The sequence below is a fragment of the Mus musculus genome, chromosome 4 (genome assembly GCF_000001635.26).
Source record: "Mus musculus strain C57BL/6J chromosome 4, GRCm38.p6 C57BL/6J".
NCBI classification, from domain to species: Eukaryota; Metazoa; Chordata; class Mammalia; order Rodentia; family Muridae; genus Mus; species Mus musculus.
Window position 1 is genome coordinate 82538967 of NC_000070.6, and position 8541 is coordinate 82547507.

An 8541-nucleotide genomic window follows, 5' to 3' on the forward strand; every position below is an offset into this window, starting at 1 on the left:
GAACAGGCGTTGTCAGAATGTGCTGGTTGGAGCGGTATTTATTTATTGGCTTTTGCCTCTGGAGACCAGCAGGAGCTGTTTATACCTGCCTACTCCTTGGTGCAAATCTTCTCCCTATCTCAAGGTCTCATTAAAAGGGTCTTCCAGGTGTCGGTATACTGTGCTACCGTTATTCTAGATGCCCTAAGAGCTGCAAGTAATGCTGGTAGTAGGGACTTTAGAGGAAGATGCAATTCTAACAGGCATTGCCCACATAATTCAAAGACAGGGAACTCTCTCTCCTTCCTTCCTTCCTTCCTTCCTTCCTTCCTTTCTTCCTTCCTTCCTTCCTTCCTTCACACACACACACACACACACACACACACACACACACACACACACACAGAGAGAGAGAGAGAGAGAGAGAGAGAGAGAGAGAGAGAGAGAGAGAGAGAGATTGAGATTGTGTTTTTGGTGCTGACTGTGACTGGGGATTAAGGGTTCCTTTTGGGTGTGGGTGAAACTGATTTCTACTCTGCCCAATGGCCTTGGGAAAGGGCTTCCCATCTGCTATAAACACCCCTCCTTACAATGTCAGAAAATCTGCCCACAAATATTGGCACCAAGCTGCCGTGACAGGCGGTGCTGCTTTAAATAGGAGGAAGGCAAACGACCCGGGCAGGCAAAAAGAAAGTCACAACCTTCCCAATGATCAGGCTACCTGCCTTCAGCCCCCTAAAGTCCAAAGGCAGAGACCTAGAAATTCTTCTTTCTAGAGGAGAGCAGAGTGTCTCAGCTGGATCCCAGACCTCTGTTCGATTTTAGAAACCATGTGTAGTACACATGCAGATGGGTCCCTGAAGACCAGTTGTTAAAGGGAAGCAAGGTAAGAGTCTGGTTTATCCTTAGCCACCTATCCCCCGTGTGCTTGTTCAGATAAAGGGGTCCAGTGGAAGAAATTTGAGAGGCGTTTAGCTCATCTCTTATGAGCAGTAGGTTCCTTTTGTTTTGTTTAAAGCCAGAGGGGAGCGTTTGATTAGGGAAGGTCTGCTGGGTTCAGTCCTGGATCCTAAGACAGGATTCACCCTAGGGAATTGAGGTGCTAGCTGTCACTTTTCCCTGGATGACCCAACCTTCAGTTATGCCCCTTCTGTTCCACTGAGGGCATTCTTCATCTCTGGAGATGGTTTGTGTGGATAGCTGCACCCATGAAACATCCGAAGGCCTTTCCCACCTCCCCTCAAAGATGATGACTTGTTTAAGGTCCAAGGCTCAGAAGTCATCAGCTCCCTAACATTCTGTACTTGTCCTGGAGACTGCTCCTTTGTCTCTGATTGGCCCCTCTCGGCACAGCCTGCAGGGCAGTTTCTCCTAGGAAGCATTCTATCTGCTAAGCCCAAGCTTGAGAGGCAATCCTCCTGCAAAGTGTGGCTAAATTGTAGACAGCATCTCAGGAAATTTTGGGTGAGGAACAGATCATCTTGGCTTCCGCACAGTTTTCTAAACCCAACTCTGTATTGTCATTTTGAAGAAACTGAGGCACGGGGGGGGGTGGGGGTGGGGGGGAGGGGTAGGGGGCAGATTTGACCCAAGGATGTGGGAGGAGCTGAGAGCAGGGCCTGGAGCAGCCTCAGAACATCTTGAGTTTGGAGTTCATTTGCTCAATTTGAAGGAGGTACAGAAGCTGACAATGAGCTACTGTTTAGTGGGTATCAACTGTGTGCCAGAGCACGTGCCATCTAGACATGTTACATAAGTCATCTTCCTAGCAGCTCTGACGAGTCTCATTAGCCCCAGCAAAATGTAAAAGATATAATAGGAAGACAGGCATAAATCAAATTTCTTCAAGTAATATAAAAACATAAACTGAAAGTGAAAGCCTTCAGCTTCACTCTTCCTCCCAAAATACCACCTATAGTTTTCATCTCAGTGGCCGAGTATATACCTGACAAATGCTATCATCTTTCTATGAGTCGAAGAGAAATGCTCTCAAGTAAACACAACATGGCTGCCTGTCTCCAGGCTCAGCCCTTCCCATTGCTCTCTGTGAACTAATAAGATGTATGTGAAATTTGTGAGTGAAACATTGTGATCAAAAAAGTTACAAGACGAGAGTTGATAGCAGCTTTTTGTTTTCTTTCTTTCTTTTTTTCTTTCTGTCCTGTTCAGGAGCCAAAATTGCTACATGTTTTCAGACACTGAGACCATATTAATTATCTGTAATAATTGTATACGTCCTAGGCCTTGTAATTGTATAAACTGTTCCTCTCCAAGCTTCATGACCAAGACCCTAAGGCTGCCTCCATCCTGTGGTAGCCAGGGCTGGGGAATGCCCATTAAGCTATGGCTTTCCTTGACTATCTCTTAGAGTTGTTGGGAGACTTCAATGAGAGATAAGAAAAGGGGCTGTGCAAATTTAAATCCTCTTTCTATAAATGTAATTGCTTTTTTTCTAAGATGTCTTTAGGATCCTCTATGCAGATGGAACAATGGAAAATTGTGTTTTTGTTTTTGTTTTAGGGGGAGCTGTCTCTCTCTTAGAACTGGCTATTCAGACCAGACTGGGCTCAGACTCACAGAGATCTGCTTGTCTCTGCCTCCTGAGTGCTGAGGTTAAAGGTTGAGCTGCCACATACAGCAAATTTGGGGACTTTGCAGAAGGCTGTGCTTTTGGTGGTTGGTGGTTACAGGAGATGCTCATTTATCTGTGGGAACAGGAGTGCAGGGTATCTCATATGGGAAGACGTTAGCATGTGTGGAGTAGATTTCTTCCTGCTGAAGTTGGTTAGGGCACAGAGAGATATAGGTACACTGTATTGAGTGGGTGACCGAGAGTAGCAGAGGTGTGTCCCCCACCCCCCAGATGCTTAGGCCTGTCCCTTTGGTAAGTATTTACTACCAAAAGCTAGTCACAGACTGTTGGGGACACATGCCTGTAAGAGGGTAACAGTTTCCCAGGAACAATTCTTTCATTTATTACGTTTCTTTTGTGAGTAGAAAGAATGAATATGTGCCTTTTCTCACGTGATGCTCATTTTGTCCTGATTTAAAAATTTTTTTTGCTTTGCATCTTTCTTTTGGATCATGATGAGAAGTGACAATAGGCCACTGGTAGGGTCTCCTAGGCTTAGCAGAGACACAGCCATGGGAAGGCCGCTAGTCCTTCCTGCTAAAGCCTGCAGCATGCACACAAGACTGTTTGGAGAATCTGGTGGCCTCTAGGAAGGAAGGAGATGAGATGAAGAAGCCTGGGGATTCAGCTGGTTCCAAGAAATGTGTAAGTAGAGGAAAATCGAGTTTCTTAAGACCAGCAAGGCTTCAGAGCCTGTCTCAAGGCTCTGAAGGACACCAGGACAAAGGATACTGCGCCCTCTGGTGTTAGATTCATATCGGATTCCAGAGAGCTGTGTGGAGACCAGCAGCCAGGAGCTTCCTAAACCAACCACAGAAAAGTTTCTTTTGTTTGCTAAGCACCTTGGAGTGGAATTTGACCTTCCTTTCTCAATTCTGCAGTCCAAGTAGAGACTGCTCTAGAGAGAGCTGTGTGCTGCATGCGGGCTACTGTATTTTATTTGGTTTTCTTTGCATAAAATTTAGGCTAGCAGGACAAAGCTTGTTTAAAAGCAAACCCTTTTGGTTGGTCTGCAAACAATAATTCTGCCTTGTGGGTGATGATCTGGTTTGAGGGGAACCATTTAAAATTTCAGAACCCCTTATTCCTTCTCTTAAAAGTAAAGAGTTTTGAATAAGATGTTCAAGGGCTCCCTTAAGCTCCAGGGTTGAATAACTGGTACACTGAGCCATCTTTTCTCGGAGCCCTGCAAATGGAATTTGTTAATTTCTTTGCAGGTGCAGGCACATTTTAGCATCCAAAGTTTCCTGATTCTGAGCAAAGATTTTCTAAAAGCGCAAAAAATATATCTCTTTTCAGCTCAGAAGCCCCTCACCCTCCAGTCTCAAGTGAAAACCCAGCTAGGAAGCTGGAGAGTGAGCGAGCACCACTCAGTCTCTGCTATTTCTTTTAAAAATAAAGTACTAAGTGTTGTGCTGGAAATTCTGCTCAGTGTCGCATGTGGTAGGTGTGAATACATGCTTTAATTGTTCTAGGCACTAGACCAAAAACTTCTCCAGAATTAGCAGGGTTTTCAGCTATAATCTGGCTAACATTTTTCTGCAAATAGGTATGAAGACCAGACTGAGTTGCCATCAACAATTACAGCTATTCCTCATCTAGTCAGGTGATCAGCCCCGGGGAAGAATTATGGCGCCACTGAGAGTTTTCCACTCCTCAAACCTGTATGTCTTGTCTCTGACGTGAGCAGTCGGTTATGCCTCCAGGCGGCCCCTTCCTTCTGCACTGCCTTTCAACTGTTATCTCTGTGCAATGGGCACAGTTTATTATTATTATCATCACTACTAGGGATCTCATGATTGCCCCGTAAAGAATACTTGAGCAGCAGCCTTAGTTCTGTAGCTATGAAGAGAAAGGGTGCAGTTGTTGTCCCGTATGAGATGGGGTCTGGAGGAGCCGGTCTCCCTCTGAGAGAGGTAAGCCAGGAAAAAGAATGTTACACAAAGCATGCAGATGAGATGCTTTGTGTAACTGACTCCTGCCTCACAAAGGGAAGACTCTGGGTGAGAAGGCTTTACCAGGTGGCTAATGGCAGTGACTTGGAGTACTGTGTCCCCCATTAAAGGAAACAACTGTGTTATGGGCTAAAATGCGTGCTTCCAAAATTCACCTTACCGTTCTAATCCCTTGTACCTCAGAGTGTGGTTGTATTTGGAGATAGGTTCATTTTTTTAAAAACTCCGTTCATTGATTACTTGTTTATTTGTTGTGTGTATGCACTTATGGAGGCCAGAGGACAACTTGTAGGAGTTGGCCTTCCACTTTTTGGGTTCCAGGGATCAAATTTAGACGATGATCAGTTTTGATGATCAGTTTTGGCAACAAGCACCTGCTGAGCCATGTCATCAGGCCCACGTGACAGGTTCTTTAGAGACATAATTGTGTCTCAGTGAGGTAAGCCTTAATCTAGGGTAACTGGCCTGGAACAGATGAAAGGTTGACAGAAATGTGTATAGAGCGAGACCATATAAAGATACAAGGACAAGGAACCAGATGCAAGGATCAGAGGCCCGATATAAACCAAGGAAAGATCCTCAACCCTGCTGATAACCTTGGTCTCAGATGTGAGACTCCAACTGTGAGGTGATTGCCTTTGTTTAAACTGCTAGATTTTGTGGCATTTGATTGTGGCAGTTCCATCAAACTAAAGCAAGTTGGTATGTGGCAGGAGCCAATTATGTGCATCCATTTGGAGATACAGATCCCATGTCAACAGATTTTCCAGTGTGAGAGTCTTTTATTTTTAAATTTTGGCACGAGAGCTGGCTTTATGGGTGTGCAACATAAGCAGTCACACAAGATCCATGACTTAGAAGCGGTCCATGTTTGTCTTGATGTGCTGCTCTCTCCAGCTTCAAATTCTTAATTTCCAACAGGGATCTTGTCTTTTCATATGTGACTAGGCCTCTGGACATCATGGAACTAGTCTAGTGACAAATGATATGAAATGCAAGTGATGTGTATATTAAGATTATGGGAGCCCAAATAAAACATGGCTGGGGGCTACAGTGACCTTGGGATATTGCATTGAATTTTTTGTTCTAACTGCATTAAGATTTTCCATCCCTAATAATCACTGGGAAAGAATTTATAGAACCCAGAATTTTGCCAGGGATGGAAGGAAAACCACAGATATGATTCTTTTAGATGAACTAATGTGGCCCAGGCTGTTGTTGTTATTGTTTGGGTTTTGGGTTTTTTGTTTGTTTATTTGTTTGTTTTAGAGTTCAGCTCTAAGAACCTTACAAGTATCATTTTATCGTTTCTTTTTTTTAAAATTGGATTAATTTTTAATCTCTGTGTGTAGGGTATGCATATCCATGTTTGTGTGTAGACACATGTATATGTACAGGCCAGAGGTCAGGCGTCTTCCTCAATCTCTCTTCACCTTATTTTTGAGACAGTGGCTCATACTAAATAGAGAGCTCATGCATGGTCTACAGTGGCTGCCCAGGGGATTCTGGGGATCCTCCCGTCTCTCCCCTTACTCCCAGCACCAAGATTAAAGACACATCAGCACAGGAGACCTTTATGTAGGTACTGGGAATCCAGATTAGGTCCCCAGGCATTCATGGCAGTACTTTGTCAACTGAACTCTTCCCTCAGACCCTCAGTGAGACTTTGGGGGTGAGTGGAACACTTTGGCTTAAAAGCGGTATGTTTGTGTGTCAAGCTGATAAAGGGTTAAGTGTTATGTTTAGCTCTAACTGTCAATTTGACATAAACTCTAATCGCACGGGAATACAGTTCCAATAAGGGATGGTGTACATTGGGTTAGTACAGAGGATTACCTTAATTAAGCTTATTGATGTGGGAAGACCAAGCCCACTGTGGGTCCAACCATTGCCACAGCAGATGTTCGGAACTGTGTGAGCGAAGAAAGCCACTTGAGCATAAGCAAGCCAATGAACAAGTGTGCATTCACGACTGTGGTCGTGATGTAACCAGCTGTTTCAGGTTCCTATTTTGACATCCCTACAACGATTGACTATAACCCTGAATTATAGGTTGAATAAATCCCTTTCCCTGTATGGTGTATATTACTTTTGGTCAGAGTGTTTTTATCACAGTATCAGAAATAAAACTGAGATTAAAAACAAAAAAAAAAAAACAAAAAACAAAACAAACAAACAACCCACCTCTGCTCCCTCTATGCTGAACTGTTCCTAGGTTCCTTACAGGGATCCCAGTTGGGATGAGTTTGGAGGATAAATAAGCCTCGGACCACCTGTGCGTGGAAATGTGCAGCCTTAGTCACGTACTATAGATGAACAGTAAGATATCTTTCCATTTCCTGGAGCATGTCATAGCAGGAGGTTAGAGTCTAGAAGAAAAAGGTTTAGATCCCATTTAAAGTATTGCAGCTATCAGTGAGACCGGGCCATGGGGCTGTTTTGGAGGCCCCTGCTTTTCTGGATATGTGTTGATTTATAAAGCACGCTGACAATAAGGTAGTGGAATGTTTGGACTCGAGGTCTGCTTTGCTAGTATTTCCACCCAGCACTAACCAGAGAGTGTAAATTTCAAAAGGAGTTATTTCTTATGCATGTTTTATGCCTATTCCCTCCAGGGAATAAATGAAAACTTGTTTGAGACACTCTGCATTCCTTGGAAGAAGGTCGCTATACATTAATATAGAGCTCTCTTTTTCTTTGCAGGCCCAGGACACACAGGACGGATGTTTCCAAGTCACTCGAGGGACACATGCCTGTGTCTCAGAAGTTGCTTCCCTGCCTCTACTCTGTGAATTTCCCAAACTCTCTAACTCTGATTCATCTTCATTCACTCTTCCCTGTAGTTTGTGTGTAAAGAGCCCTTAAAGCAATATGGTGGAGGGTAAGAGTTGTGAGCCGGTGGCAGGCAAGGCCTAAACTTGGTACAGCAAAGGAAATTTCGTGGTACTTGCTCCTGAGTCTGGGAATCACAGGCTAGCCAGCCTCTCCCCTATTACTAGGAAACAGTAGAACTTAGGGAAATGGATGATTCCATGTTTAAGAGGCCTGAAATTGTATACTTGGCATTTCTGATTTCAGTTCTAAAATTCTGTCCCTTCGTCATAGAGAAAATGAGAAATGTAGTTACAACTTTTCATTACAAAAACGTTGCATTAAGAGAAATGGAGAATCATGCCCACATAAAACATGTATAGAAGTGTTCATGATTTGATCAGGGCTGGGGATATAGCTCAGACATCCGGCGCTTGCACAGCAATGTGCATAACCCAAGGTTCAAGCCCCAGCACTGACAAAGAGAAGCAGAAGGAGCGGAGGTATTCACAGCAGCCTTTTCAATATAGGCATGAAAGGGAGAGTTTACATGCCGGTTGAGGAATGGAGAGTGTAAAATGGCTTGTCTATAAAACTGGATTCTGGTCATCAGTAGAGAGGTCTGAAGTGATAGATATGGTGGATGAGTCTTTAAACATCTTCCTGAGTAATGAAGCCAACCAGAAGAAAGGCAGATACTCCGTATCTCTGGAGTATATAGGTAAACCATTATAGAGAAAAAGCACCATACTGGTTACCTGGACTTGGAGTGATGAACAGACTTTGGGAGACAGCAGAGTGGAACAGAATTTACTTGAGTGGTGATAAAAAAAAAAGTTCTTGAATTAACGGAAGTGATGCTTGCTCCACTTGATTGCTGCATTTAAAAACCACTGAATTTTACCTTTGGATGGGTGAATTCATTGTATTTCAATAAAGCCATGAATATAGATCTGGACTGTCTTTCTTTCTTTAAATCTAATTGCCTTCTGAAAGTGCTTCTAAAATTAAAAAGCAGATACTACAAGTAGAAACGAGAATGTAAACAACAACAGCAACAGCAACAAAAACCAACCAAAAACCAAAAAATCAGTGGGCTTCCTGGAAAGGTTCTGACCTGAACATCAATGACTACCCACAATGCACATACCTGTGTCTTCTCTA

The 8541-nt window shown here is 43.6% G+C and overlaps 1 long non-coding RNA gene across 1 annotated transcript in view; it reads left to right on the forward strand.

Annotated features, from left to right (window-relative positions):
• Positions 1–8326, forward strand: part of Gm11266 (predicted gene 11266) — a 39304-nt gene extending 30978 nt beyond the window's left edge. The window contains exon 2 of the long non-coding RNA NR_137202.1: positions 7270–8326. This is a non-coding gene — a long non-coding RNA (predicted gene 11266). The remainder of the gene's footprint in view (positions 1–7269) is intronic.
• Positions 8327–8541: the final 215 nt, after the last annotated feature.